At 45.8% G+C, this 15,025-nt stretch overlaps 1 protein-coding gene across 2 annotated transcripts in view; it reads left to right on the top strand.

Annotated features, from left to right (window-relative positions):
• Positions 1 to 611: 611 nt before the first annotated feature.
• Positions 612 to 15,025, top strand: part of JCAD (junctional cadherin 5 associated) — a 60,394-nt gene continuing 45,980 nt past the window's right edge. Inside the window, exons 1-2 of one of the 2 annotated variants that reach the window (XM_063414486.1) lie at positions 612 to 748; positions 10,503 to 10,581. The gene's annotated coding sequence lies outside the window, so the exon portion shown is untranslated. The remainder of the gene's footprint in view (positions 749 to 10,502; positions 10,582 to 15,025) is intronic. The other variant, XM_063414491.1, reaches the window with a different exon arrangement.

Raw genomic sequence — 15,025 nt, forward strand, 5'->3', positions numbered from 1 at the left:
AGGGTATCCAGCTTACATCCCTTTTGGAGGTGGCACTGGTTCAGTGGGTTAATGTTTGTGCTCCTGCAGAACTACAGACCCTGTGACCTTTCAAAATCATGCATTATTAACTTAGAGAGCTTTACTTACTCTTTTGAAATATTAGATTCAAATCCCTCATATCTGTACTTTTTACAAGCTGTGAAAATGCAAATTTCTGGGATGCCTGCTGAAATCCATGCTAACAGGTGTTAGGCATATTGTTTTATGAGGTACAGCACCTTGCATAGGTTAGTTTGTGAAGTCCATCTGTGCCCCCCTCACTTGTCATAGTATCTAGCATGAAATTCCACACATGCCTTTTATTTAGGAAAGAACACAAAAGTATGTTATCTTATTCCTCTGGAATTTTCCACGGTTATTTAGCATGTTAGTTTAAGCATAATTGGTTAGTGGGGTCTTGAAATCTATAGCTTAGCTGTACTTATTTACATCAGGCTAGAAGTAGTTCATTTCAGTTGAGGTAAATGTGAAGCATTAGATTGCAAACGTACCTAATCCATCTCTCCTCCCCCATGACTAGAAATCCTGTGGTTAAAATAACACAGCCTCTATTCAGAGCACAAACTTAGAGCTGCGAGCAGGAGCAGGCTTGGGATTTAAACAACTCTCAGCAGATGAGCCTGTTCAAGGGTCTCTCTCGGGTTTGTTTTTCATCCTACTTTTGATCCATGAGAGGAAGCCAGGCTCTCTCCTCTGGGCAAGCAAGGTAAAGATTTTCTGCATTCTATATACGGTTGCATGTGCTTGTAAAGGAGCTTATAAACATGACTGCAAAAAGGTTGTTGCAAAAGCAATTGTAAAAATGTTGCTGTTATAGAGCAAGAAGTGTTTGGCAAATGGCTTCACAAGCTTGAAATGTTAGTCTGGTCTTCTGGCTATTTCCACATGACAGTGAAATGATGAAATGACAAATTTTGCACAGAGAAGCAAAGGGCAGTGATTCTCCATCACTCATCAGGGAAGCTGAGCATGTAGGAAATAGCAAAGCTGGGTACTGCTGTGATGTAGCCAGACTAAAGCAGAGTTGGCATTTTGCTAACTGCCAGGTATAGCCCCTCCTGGGTCTGTCCAGCTGCTGTAATCCCCTTTGGGAGGCTGAGGCTGTGCTGGAGGATGGCACTGAGCCTGTTTACAGAGTATATGCTAATGCTGCTCCAGCGTGACTCTTACAGTGACGGTGGAACCGTGCTTTCAGGAATGTTTGGATGCACTGTGCCAGATAATTAAGTGCCTATATTTGCTCTTACTGCTTTCCAAGTCACAGGGGATGTAGAAAAGTATCATCTTTCCCTGAATCCTTATTTTATTTGAAATCCAGGAAACAAGCATGATGTCTGTGCTAATGCCCGTGGAACTGTACTCCCAGTGCCAGACTCTGTTAACTCTCCCAGCCCTGTGCTGTTTTTCACAGGGAATCCTGAGTACCACATCAGTCCTCCTGCACCACGATGTTCAAAGGCAGAGGGTGGCACTGATGGGGAATATGGAAACACCGTTACTCACATTTTTGCTTAATTTAAAAAAAATGCTGCCTCTCACTACCCCAAGGCATGGGACAGCATGATTGTGCTGTGGGGGCACTTACATCAGGGTAGCACGAACAAATGCTGCTCCAGCTGCTACCTCCCCAGTGCTGGAGAAAGCCTTGTTTTGCACACAGAGATGCTCACTTTCCCCTTCCTCTGCTCTCCACTCCTTTTTCCCTTCCCTGAGCAAGACAGGCTGGTTTCACATTGTCCTGTGAGCAGTCACTGTCCCACAGCCATGTCACTCCCCATGGCAGCACACTCTTCACTCCTGCTTGGTCAGAGGAAAGAGGAGGACCCTGCATGCCAGGTCCTCTCAGCACAGAGCTGCCATGCTGTGGGGAAGCTTTTTGACTGGAAAAGGTGCCCTGATCCCTTGAGCCAACAGTGCTGCTTTGTCCTGGGGGAGAAATGCAGCTTTATCACTTGGGTGCCCGGCACAGGGAGGGACAGGCAGGGCTATAAGTAAGGAACACAAACACGCTGCTTTTCCTGATTCTCTGAGCACACCGTGGCAGAGAGGTAGCTCAGAGGAGAGAGAACATGTGCAAAACAAAGAAATGCGGTCAGGCAGGAACTATAAAATTCCAATATAGAAAGTGGAGCTGATGTCATTTTAACGTCCTAAGCAGTGCCAAGAATCCTAAGCTCCGTATCAAGATTCAGTGCAAACCCCCCACAAACTCACAACTTGTTCTTGTGGAAAAATTAACTTTTATGGAAAATATGCATGGGAACATGCCAGAGGAGTGTGTTGTTTTATTTCTTTTATTAATTTTGAATACATTAGTTCAGAGAGCAGTCCCATTTTAGCATCAGCTTCCTCTATCCAAGAAGCCGAAGCTCCCATACACAGCTCGCTAATCCTGGAGGCGAGGGAGCTGTGTTTTTCTGTGTGATCAGTTGTTAGATGGAAAGAGCTGTTTGAGTAGGAAGCGTGTGGGAAGGCTCAGTGGGATGACTGACTTAACGTTTCTTTCCTGGTGACATATCTGAATCGTGATCAGATGCACCTGAATGAAGCAGCCTCATCAGCTATTATAACTCTGAGTGCGTCAGAGGTGGGATCGCGTGCAGCTCCTGTGACAAAGGTTACTCATCTCTGTCCCGCTGCAGGACCGCCTCGCTGCTGCTTGTAACTTTGTCAGACTTGAAAAGTTTAGACTGAGCTCGTCCAGCTTGATTGTCTGCCTTGGGCTAAGTTCTCTTCTGGAAAATTTCAGCCAAAACTGTCCAGCCAGTTTTGTCCATTCCAAGAATGAGCATAGGGAAAAAAGGATTGTTGTCCAACTGGAAAAAAAAAGAAAGGAAGAAACAGGAGGGGGGAACCTGGTGATCCTTTCTTTGGATAGTTCTTATCCCTCTGTGCTCTGGAGTCGAGATCTGAAATTTGGCAGCTTTCTGTTAGGAATGTGATTTTTTTAAAAAAACAGCTTTGTAAATCTCATCCAATTTGGCTTAGTGATAGCCTTTGAAGGGAGAAAATAGCAACTTCTTAGGGACGTGCTAAGGCTGAGCAGTCAAAATCTGCTGAGATTCCTTCCCACATGAGTGAGCTCAGCCCAGCATCCCAGCAGCTCCCAGTGCTGACCCCAATGCTCCTGTGCAAACAGTCAGTGCTACCAAGTTCCTGCAGATCCTGTTCTTACCCACAGCACGAAGGGTCCTCCCTCTGCAACCCAAGAGTCATCCCAGCTCGAGGAGCAGAGTGAAGATGGGTTCTTCATGTAATGCTGCTCGGGGCAGAGTTGATGGTCTGTGGAAAGGCAGGCAGGGAACGACACTTTGATTCTTTCCTGTCACAGCCTAGTGGCAGACAGGGACCTGGGCAATGCTGGGCTGAGCAAAGATCTGATACTCAAATGCTAAATCTGGAGGGTTGCATGGGAATGGGATGAGGAGTGCATGGTACAAATGAGGAGTCAGGGGCTTGGGAGCAGGTCAGGAAAGTGTGTGTCTAGCCATAGGGAGAGTCTGGGCACACTGGAGCTTGATATGAAACCTCAGCTGCCCTACCCTTGGTCACTTGGTCCCTTTTTGAGAAAATGAGTGCTACCTCACAACTGGCTTCAGCCCCACTCTCCCTGCAGGGTCTTCTGTGCCAGGTCTGGCTGAGGCTGTCCCCAGCCTGCAGCCCGTGGCTGTGGGGTGCCCCACTGTCTGCATGTGCCACAAGACCCTGCTCCTGATGTCTGCTGCTGGGATGAGAGAGCTGGGCTGGTGGGAGCTCTGCCTCCAGCATGTCCAGTGTGCCTGATGAGGAACCCTCCTGCACAGCCCCATGGCTGTTGGTCACCCCCAGGGTACAGCGGGGATGAGTGACCAAGATCCTGATAAACTGGTGCCCAGTGCAGTTGCTTACATGCCTGTCTCTGTTTCCATTTTATTCAAATGGCTAAAGAACCACCCCCTTGACACAGATACTAGAGCTCAGGGACACTTGTGGAGAACCCAGGTTCTACAGGGAGACGTGTCATTGCAGTTCCAGGTTTTGGGAAAATCAGTCATTTTTATTGAGGAGAACTTAGGAAGAAAATAAAGCCTAGGACTACACTGAACTCTAAGGGAAAAAACAAAATTCTGTATAATATCTCCAGTGGAAAAAGTCCATCCAGTACTATGGGATAAAGCTGAGACCTCTGGAAAATATTGTGTGTTCATCTTATTAACAATTGTACCCTAACACATAGCACAAAGGAGGCTTAATTCTGGCATCTCCTGCCTCATGGATTTTTCATTCATAACAGTATTCTTATAGCCTATTTTTGTATGCAATGCATATGCAACATTGGAGACAGATGGCAAAATCTCAGTGTTCATTGTGACGTGATTTCCACATCAAAAGGTAGGGAGCTGCAGTCTGCTTGTTTCTGCTCCTGCTGGAGTGGCAGGGAAAGGTGGTTTACTTCACTTCGTTTATGACTGTAGACTGTGGAGCAACCTGGACAGCCCCTCCTTCCACAGAGACAGGCAGTGAAGTTTCCTCATCTTCATCAGCTCCTGGGAGCCCCATGTCAAGACTCAGCTCTGTAAGACTGTGTAGAAAAAAAGAACAGAAGGTCAGGAGCTGTGAGAACAGTGTGAGAAGATCAGAGCTGCCTACAGACAGCCACAGAGAGAGGAAGGAGCACTGAGAAGCTGTGAGACAGTGTTGGCCAGTGCTGCAGGCAGTGCTTCCTGCACACTAACAGCCTTGCCTTAGTCAAGGATGTCATAACCAAGAGCTTTAAGCAGGGATTTGCAGGAGGACTGAAACAGAAAAGGAAAAGGAGTGGTAGATACTTATGGGCTTCTGCTCCAAGGGTCAGGGTAGGAAATGGACATCCCTAAAGTTTGATGTTGAATGAGTATGGATGAGTGGAGTAGAGACTGACAGTTGAAGGACCAGGGATACTTACTGGGGATGCCCTTGTGGAAGTTGTCACAAAATAAATAAATCCAGGAGGATGTTGCTCTTACAACTTTGATTAGATGATTACAAGTAGGGAGCTGCACCATGAGTGAGGCAGTCAGGGCTGTGCATAAGGTTTCTTGCACAGATCTAAAAGAGCTGCTGCCTTCTCATCTGCCACCTCAGCTGGTCCAGCCATCTCCTTGCACTGCACAAAGCCCGGGCCAAGAGTCAGGTCACTTCATGAGTGCTAACCCAAAACCTTCAGTGCTTGATGAGTTGTTTGACCTACTTGAGGCTCAGACTCCACTCAGAGAATCCCATGCTCTCCCCACAGTTTTGGTCTGAATTAAACCAGTATGTACAACATGACTAGTTCAACAATCACAGCACTGTGCCTTGGGACTTTGCCTCTGCTGGAAACTAAAGTACATGCAATTAATTATGCAGTTCCTCAATGAACAAAATGGGGCTTTTGTGTAATACTATTACTCATTTGTTTCCAATTAGCTGTGAATCATGAATTGTTTTGTCTCAGAAATTAATGCTATTTTTTCCCAAATTATCAGTTTTTACCTACTTTGCATATCTTGATATTTCCACATATTGTGTGGGCCAAGTCTTCTGTCCTGATCCATGCCAGAATCTTGGGTTTCTGAATGTAATTGTAGAGTAAGGTTGAGGTCTCCAGATCCTGTGGCTTGAGAGAATTAAACTCATCCAAGACCTGAGAGAAAGCTGCTACTTTCCTGCAATTGCACTTCCAATATAGACATGTCTTAATGTTATTCTGCTGTCCAGTGATGTGTGTTAGGGTGAAACATCAAGAAATTTGCTTATGAATGGATGTACAGATTTTGCCTCCTATCAAGGCATAGTCCTTTCTGAGTACTCTTGTTGTGACCATCTTGGTAATCCAAACAGTGCTCTGCTATGGAGATCAAGTCCTGCTTAATACAGGGGATCTGCCATGTCTTCAAATGAATCCATGAAATATGTATCACTTGGACTGACCTTTACAGAATCCTCCAGTTTCAGGGACACTTTGGAAAAGTGACTTAGTATGTGCTCTATTATCTTGCAACTCATATGCAGAAGGGGAGTGAATATACAGTCATATCAGTAAAGAAATACTCATTTGTGATACAGCAAAAAGGCCTTACCTTTTTCAAAAGAGGGAGGCTAGCACAGAGCAAGGAAGATGAGCATTTCAGCCTTTTGCACTGGTGAATTTGGGGAACCCCTACCCAGACATGAATACAGGTTTTCCACAGTGAGACAAATGTGATTCCCCCACGTCCTTTTTGTATCAATTCATTTATAAGATCCTTGTGAATCCCATAATCCAAATCTACGTATGAGACTTATGACACACGAAGGTTCCCGACAACCTCAAACTCACTGAGCACTTTTAACTGCTTACAGCTTTTGAATATCTTTTCACTTTTATTTAGATGTCTTGTCCCTCAGCAGTGAACTTTTCTCTGCTTTTCTGCTACTACCATTTGGGTGTTTATGCCCTTGGCATTGTCTTCCTGGAGGGCAGAGAGCTCCTTATATCCCACCACGGAGGGTGACCCCAGCTCTGTAACCACCACACACAATAAACTCTCACCCACATTGCCATCCCTGACCCTCAACCAAATCAAGAAGGGTTGTAAGGCAATCCCACACTTCAGTGTGCAGCTTTCTGCCATCCTGGCTGTGACTGTGTGTCCATCAGAGCCTGGCCAGCCCGTGGGATGGGTCGTGCACAACCAGCCATGCCCAGCTTTCCCCTCCTCCTCGGTCCTGCTGCTGCGTGTTGGGTAGCAGAAACCTGTGGAGTTAAACCTTGCACGTCCACCCCCAGCCACCTCACCAGGCAGAATGCCAGTGGGGCTTGCAGAGTGGCTTTCTTGCACTGTGCATCCACTGCCTTGGACTGCCAGGGTTTGCACCCCTGCTGCACATTGGCACGAGGCAGAAATTCCCTCGTCAATAACTTCCCTCAGAGATACAGAATCAAACAAAATGATGTTATCCATCTCTGACACCTTTGTCACAATGGATTGTTTGGACCTCTTGCATATGGGTAATCAAATGCTGCTGGTTTTCACATGCTACAGGTCACTGCGTTTAAAATGAGAGGGATCTCCCTTAAATATTTATTTAAACAATAACATCCCCCGAGCTTTTTGTAAATTGCTGTGCAAAATTGACCTGAAACATTGTTTTCAAAATTTAATTCAACTGATTTTCTGCCTGAGCACAGTGCTATAGGCCAGCACCTCCTTCTGCCAGGCCTGAAGATCCTGCAGCTCTGAAAGCCAGTTCCTTCTCCACAGGACTTATGGACCCAGCCCTCCAGTTGTTCCAGCAGCTCCCAGAGCTGCAGAGCAGAGTTCCAGAAGTCATATTGTTCTTGACCCAGGAACCCCAAAATCCTGTAACTTCCAGGAATAGGCTCCTGTCCTGGATGCAGGAAAACTGCTCTGAAAGGCATCTCTTCCTTTTGGTACTCACACACCACAGCCTAGGCTGGAGACACAGCAATGCCAACCCTATGCAGCTCACAACTGCTGGGGAGCAGGAAGAAGATGAGGCTGCTGATATTTTTCAATAGTATTTAAATTATAACTTCATAACCTGCAGCTCAAGTAATTTTCTGAGCAAAAGACCCTAAAAATACATGAAACGCACAACATACTCTACTCTTTGGCTGGAGTCTGCAAATCCAAGAAGGACTCACTCATATGAAATAAAAATATTTTTTTCTATAAAGAAGAGAGGATTCAAACTCTTCATTTAGCAGGCCATTTTTTTTGTGTTTAGCTTTCATTAAAGGTGGAATTATACAGAAGTGTTGATAGTATTAAAGCTGTCTGTTAAAAAATTTGCACTAGATTAGCAATGTTTAAGTGAAGAGCTATAGCCCTTCTTCTACAGTTCTAATTCCACATTCTTCCAGCATCTTGATGAATCAGTTATTGGCTAAGTCTTCATAGTCAACATGGATTTGGGTGGAAATTGAATTACTCACCAGCTAAAGTAGGTGCAAAGAAGATAATTCATTATGCTGCTCCTTAGCTATAATTGAGGCTCATCTCCTCATTTGAGGCTCTGTGTGGGTTTAATCACAGAGCTGAAGTGGGGAGAAATAGCAACACTTCTCTGAATCATTTTTATTCTTGCCCCAGTTCTTTATCATTAATTACATCAAGACATATCTCCAAGGAGACAAAGAGTGGTGCCATCAGCCTGCTGTCCCTTAGGTCCCCTCAAAACCTTCCCTTGTTTTGCTAAGTGCAGTGTGTCCTTGGATGGTCCCTTGGGAGAAAGAGGCATTTTGCTCCCGACCAAACTTCTTGTTCTGAGTGCAGATTTCAACAGCCTAAATGAAAAGATACAGCCTTTTCAGTGCTAACACTAGAGGTGAAGCTGGGAGATCAATCAGCCTTTTCTCAGCTGAAGATGATTGCAGAAACAGTTTTGAGCATCAGGAGGGTATTGAGCATTACTTTCCTCACATGGTGAATGCAACATGTGGAGTGTGTGCCTCAGACATCCTTTTCCTTTTTCCAGTCTGAATAGGAAAGACCTCCTTGTATTTTCCTCTCCATTAGGCAAGGCCACGGTCAACAACATAGATGAAGTATCACAGTTCAATAATTTCAAATCAATACTTCACTACTTTTCTCTGTCCAGAAGAAGCACATTTTTCTCTGCTTGGGTACATAGAGCTTTTATCCAGCTCTCATCCACCCAGACATCTTGTGTCAGTTTTAGGGTTAATTCCCTCCTTTTAATTTCCTGCCATTATTTACTCACAGCACCTGGAATCGACCTTTGACAGTGAATGTCTGAAATAGGATTTCCAGAATAAAGGGGTTTTAATTTTTTTTGCCTGGACCAGTTAATCTGAACAGCTTTTTGATAGCTAGAAAGGGTTTTTTTTTCCTCTCCTTCCAAATTCTTGCCCTTCAGCTCTTGCATAGCCACTGGCAGTTCCACTTCAGAGAATCATACCTTTGTTTACAATCAGGTCAGAAAGTCAAATTACAGAAAACTTGAGGGAACTTCATGGTCCTGAAGCCATTGTTTCAGACATTTCCAGGTTGCTTAATTTCAGAAACGACACACTTTGGTGGTCAGAACTGACAGAACTTGTTTCTAGTTTAAACTGAATGAAAGCCCCTGACTTCCTCTCAGTTTGATGTTAGCCCATGCCCTCTCTTTTCTGCTGTGGTGTCTCATGAGGGCTGTTGCTTGCCTACAGCTGTCTCTCACCAGCTGAGCTGCACACCCACCTAACTCACAGCAATCACACTCCTGTGTCACTCCACTGGAGATGGGAATACCCCTTTCACAAATTTCCTCATCATCATACACACCTGTAAAGGAAGGTATTCACTTACTGACTTTGGCAGCGTGACCCAAAGGACTGCAGCAGGAATCTCATCTCACCCAGGAAGCCCCTGATGTAAGGCCCTGAAAAATGCAAGACTGAGGAGACCATGCCATGTAGCATGACCTGAAGCTGTGCCAAAAGAAGCCAGCCCACTAATTTCACTGTACCCTTGCAAGGACTGGAGCTGCCTCCTGAACATGGTGATACTAACTTCCCAACTTTCACCCTCCTAGACCTGGAGAAGCAGCTTGAAGTGTGATGCTCTGCCTCTGTTCTGGCTGTCCTACCCACAAAACCAGCTGCTCCCTTCTGCCCAGTGAGTGCTGGACAATCTAGGCATAGGGTAAAAGCAGAACCAGGAGCTGTGACCACTGTACCAGGCACCCCTGCAAAGGTCTCAGATGTTTGCATGGCCAGCATCTGCTCTGGTTTAATTCAGCCCTGTTTGTGTGGCTTTGTGAGCACTGAAGCAGCGTGAGTCCCAATGTTTAACTATTGTTATTTATTAGGTAGAATACTGCCCAGTCCTGAGCCTGAACTCTCCAAACTGAAGCCAAATATATACAGTCCATCTTGCCTCTCCACAAACAGCATCCAGCATCAATCACGGCACTGTAAATTGTTTACACAAAACTGCAGACATCATAACTTATTAAATAACTCTCTTGTCGGTCAGATAAGTAAATATTTCGAAAGACTGTGAACATTGTGGCAAGCTGGAACTGCCCAGACCAGCTCCAAATGGATCCAAGTTAACAGGGAACCATATTTGCCTTGCCTTTGATGTCCCTGCTCCAAATTGGGCTGAGAAGGGATCTGAAAACAAGCCTCCCTAAGGGAAGCTTATGCAGTTTTAAAGATGCTCAACCTTCTGTGGAGATAACAGGAAGAAGAAAACTGTGGAAAGAGTTTACAGAGAAACTATCTTCTTGAAGCAGTAAATTTGAACTTGTGGGAGTCAGACCCTCCCTCTCCTTCTCCATGTCTTCCTCTTTAAAGCCAAACAAATGAAATGGATGCCAGAAAGTCTCTGCTGTAGAAGGGGTTGAGGGTTTGCTCCTTGGGCTGTAGCTAAAGATCACAGGGGGGAATTCTCTCATTGTTGGTGGAAGGGATGGTGGCAGCACCTTCACACAACCACCTCTTCTTACAGGCAGCCATCCCAGGAGCTTTGGCCACCAGAAGGGGAATGGTGTTGGCATTGACTCCCACGGTTCCGTTGCCTGCCCGTGGTAAGTCTCCGTGCTTTTCAAAACAGACCGCGGCTATCCGCTGCATCGGAAACACTCGGAAACATGCTGTTTTATGAGATACTTCTTTCCAGTCATTTCCAACAATGATTTGGGATCTTTTTCCTTTCGAGTTCACTGAGTTTTACCAGTTCACCACCTTTTCAAAGGGATTGTGTTACATGCAGGAATGTGGAGCTGAAAGGACCTGAGTTTTTGCAACAGGAATTTGTTTTGGAAGCAAGCGAGTTGGAAGGAGAGGAAACGGGCAGCCCACCAAGAGCTTCAGCAGGATTATCCCACCCTTTCAGCAAGCTACAGCCCGGGCAACTCATGAGCTGGGGCTGAGCCTGCTTCTAGTGGGGGTAGGGACAGACAAACTGCTCTTACCAGCAGTTTAATGCAGCCCAGGTTCCAGTCATGTTGCTTGAAACCTCATCTGAAAGATCCCCTGGGGCACAGACCTCACTGATGTGAATCACAGAATCAGAGTACCCTGAGTTGGAAGGGACTCTCAAAGACCACTGAGCCTGACTGGCAGCCAGTACGATGTAGGAAAGCTTCAGCTGGGTGAAGCTGGCTGTAGGCTGCTGCTGTTGGGGTGCTGAGGAGGGCACTCCTCTGCACAGGCCCGTGCCAAAGGCCAGGCACAAAGACCATGATAAGATGAAAACTCATGGCTTTGAGTCTAACCTGGTGCTGAATCAGTGACTCAACTGTGTGTTTGACATTTACTTGTTTGGTACCTGACTGGCACCTCCTGGTCTGCATTTTCTCTAACATAATTTTAATTCTTAGTCTTTTGAGATACTTCAACACCTCCCATTGCTGGTGCATCTGGGTAGTTTTCTTAAAATACATGTTTCCTTGCACTGTGTGTATCACTTATTTAATGTCAGAGGCATGTGTGAGGCTGTCCATGTTTGCAAAAAGTCAGGGATTTCATCCCAGGGCTAAATCAAATGCTGCCAAGACAGCACAGTGCAGACATAAATAAAACATAGGTTTTAGAGACCAACTGTCAGTGGTTCTCAGCTCCTTAAATATCCATTCCTGTTTGTGCACAACCATACTTACTGGTGCTCCTGCCTCAATATATTCAGTATAAACTGATGATTGATTGAGAAAATAGGTTAAGAAGAAAAAGAATAATTTCTTAGATGAGTGGCTGCATGCAGAGGGGAGATGAGAAAAGGGTGCAGAGATAACACCGACCTGGTGGCAAAAAGGGCAGCATGAAATGCTGTCAATACAGTCAATATGTTCATGTCCCACAGGTGCAGAGAGGTTTCACACATTGGAGTAAATGTTTCCTAATTCCTAGACACACATGATAGAAAAGAACAGCACACAGAAGGAAACACATTCTGATAACCTGCCAGAAAGAAAGGTGTTATTTCCAAAAGGGAGCTGGAGACACTCCAGCTCTGGATTCACCTCCAGCTCTAGCCTCAAACCACGAATATGAACCTGCACCAATGCAGACGCCACCAAAGAGCCACCACTCTTGTGGGCTGTGTGCCATACCTGCCTGTGTGGCATTGCTTGCCTGTTGTCACTGAGTGGGGTGTCCCAGGTGCTGGATGTACCTGTGAGCACTACAGGAGAAATACCCTCCCACCACCTGGAGCCCCAAGGCCCTGGGGCTCATACCCTGCAGGACCTCACAGTTCCCACAGCCCATCTCAGCTCTGTCCCTTGCCCTCTGCTGGGTGATCCATCTGTTCCACCAAACCCTGCCAGCCCTGGATATGTGCTCTGCTGTCCTCTGTGTCGGTGATGTGTTGGTGACGCTGCTGCTCGAGGCTCTGCTGTAAGATGGAGGTGCTGTGCAGGTGTCTCTCTGTCAGTGTTCCTATTGAGCAGCACCTACAACAGGAAGTCTGCAGAGGGGGCAAATTTGCCCTTAAATAAGTGCATTTCTTTTCCTATCTTCATTGCAACATGTCACTGTTTTTTCAACCATTAGTGATTTTTTTCCCCTCTCTCCTAACATTGTCTCTGATTTCTGTGTCATGAGGGGGAGTATTGTCAGATCGCATTCTCATGATGGGAGAGGCAGAAAATCCGTTCTGTATATCATGTGACCTTGGCTTCCAGCTCCACAAAGGATTTCTTCAAGCCCTGCTCATTATCTTGTTTTATACTTTAAAGAAAAGCGAAAGTGCTGGTGACAAATGGCCTCGTTTATCACATTTAATTGACTGACTATTCTTTTAAGTCTCTGAAACACACTTTGGGCCAAAGCACTGGAAAAAGAACATGCCATTTACCCTGGTCTGCTGCCAGGTCACATTAAAAAATGTTCAGGAGGTGATTTCTAGATCAGTACACGGGGTGGGAGTAAGTGTGTGCACTCTCACCACAGCACCCTTCCCTCCTGGTTTCTAGCAACCATGACAGTGTCAGCCCTTTCACAAGCAAGCAGCAGAAATGAGCAGAAATGAGAATTTCGAGTGAAACTGTTGTGGGAAGGTTGAAGCCACTAAAAAGTTGTATGTGAAAGGTGTCAATACTTCTGTGCTGGCCAAGAGGGTGCCTAGAATGGGACTGTGGGGGTCTCCTTTTATCCCACAACTTACAACAGGACTAACCAACAGTTTCAGTGACAGCTTAGGCAAGGTGAAATTTAGAAATGTGCTTGTTGCAGCTATGGCAAGTGTTGTGCTGATTGTGGGAATGACAAATTGGAGGTAGGGACTGGAAGCTCCAGAGATGCAGTTTGGGAGGGATGAGTGCACAGCTTTCCCTGTGTCCCTGAGACAGGCTGGCCCTGGCTATGTGGGCTGCTGCTCAGCCCCAAAGGCCCACAGGGTGTGATGGGTCATGGGCTGCCTACAATGTCCTGCTGCTGCAATCAAACCCCCAAACATCACTGTAAACTACACAGGTAGATACGTGGCCTGTAAGATATCTCTCTTCCCTCAGTTCAGCTCCCCTTGCTAGTGTGCGACTTCACCTAAAGATTTTTCTTATAGAAGGAGATGGTATTCCTCCAAAAGGGTGTATACAGGTATGTGCAGAAAGGTAGGCTAAAGAAACTGGGTTTGATTGAAGAATAGAAATCTAAAGAGAAAAAAATGTTTTCAAGCACATAAAGGGCTGATCAACAAGAAAATTAATACACTGGTGTCTGTCCCTGCTGTAGATATCCAGCCACATGCTAACATTTCAGTCAGGGTGTGTACTGGGTCTGGCTGGGAGGGAGTTAAGAAAGATTTAATACAGATTTAAGAAAAGTTCCTAATAGTAAGTGTAGTAAAACACTGAAATACTTTGTCTCAAGAGACTGTGGAGGTTCTGTTATTAAAGGTTTTTCAGAACAGGTTATCCAGACATCTGTAAGGATCCACCTAGGCATGGGATGGAATGATGGACTGGAGCCAGCCTGAGTCCCTGGGGACCCTTTGCATGAAATTTTCATCCCATTAATGTGAATACAAGACCCTTCTTATAAAGTACTAAAGACACTACACTGGTTTTTCAAAAATTCCTCCAAAAAGGTTTCAGTCTCAACTGAGCCAGCCTCCAGTTTGGACATGGAAATGTTTTGACTCCTTTCCCCAACCCACTCTGAGACAAAGGGGCCAGTGAACTCCAGAGTCACAGAAATCCTCTCTCCCCTCTTGTCCTCTGCTAGCCTGAGACCCCAGGGATGGAAAGGGCAGGGGAAGGACCCTTGTTTGAAGCAGTGCTGCAGTCCCATGCCCTGGGAGGGCCATTCCCACATTCCTGCTCCTTCCCACGCCAGCACACATAGGATACCCCAAAGCCCAGTGCCACCCCCATAGCTGCTACCCCTGAGGACACCAGGTGTCTTCACAGCCCCAGACCAGTCCCACTGACCACTGGGGGACTCAGCCTTGCATCCTAAGGAAAAGATTGACACAAATCCCTCTGTCCTGATTAGCCACCCCTCTAATCCCCGTGATGTCAGCGGGGTTTTGCCTGGCAGGATTTGGCCCATGGCCAGAGAGCTCTGGGTTTTATAGTCCTGGCTCTGGCCGCTGGTGGCAGGAGGAGGCTGCAGGTGTGAACCTGCAGGAGGAGCCTGAGCTGATGTTTTAGACACCCAGCAAAATTTACAGCCAAGTTTCGTTCATCTCTGTGGGAAAGGTGTTTCATGAAGAATGCAGAAAAATCCTACCAAGCAATTCCTCTTTAACTGCACAGCATATACATATATATATATGTATGGGTATGGATTTGATTATATCTGTGTGTATAAATATATATATATAGTAATTATACAGTTCTCATGTTTTTTACAAGCACAGTTTCAGGGGATAAGACAAGGCACAAGTGGTGGGGGAGGAAAGGAAGAGAGGGAAGGAGAGGAAACTGCTGCTATACACAGCAGCTCTTGTCTAACCCCCATTTTTTACACTGATGGAATGTACCCAGTGACTGTTTCTATTAAAGGAAAAAGGTTCCTATACAAAATCCT

This window comes from Prinia subflava, chromosome 1 (assembly GCF_021018805.1).
Source record: "Prinia subflava isolate CZ2003 ecotype Zambia chromosome 1, Cam_Psub_1.2, whole genome shotgun sequence".
Taxonomy (NCBI): Eukaryota; Metazoa; Chordata; class Aves; order Passeriformes; family Cisticolidae; genus Prinia; species Prinia subflava.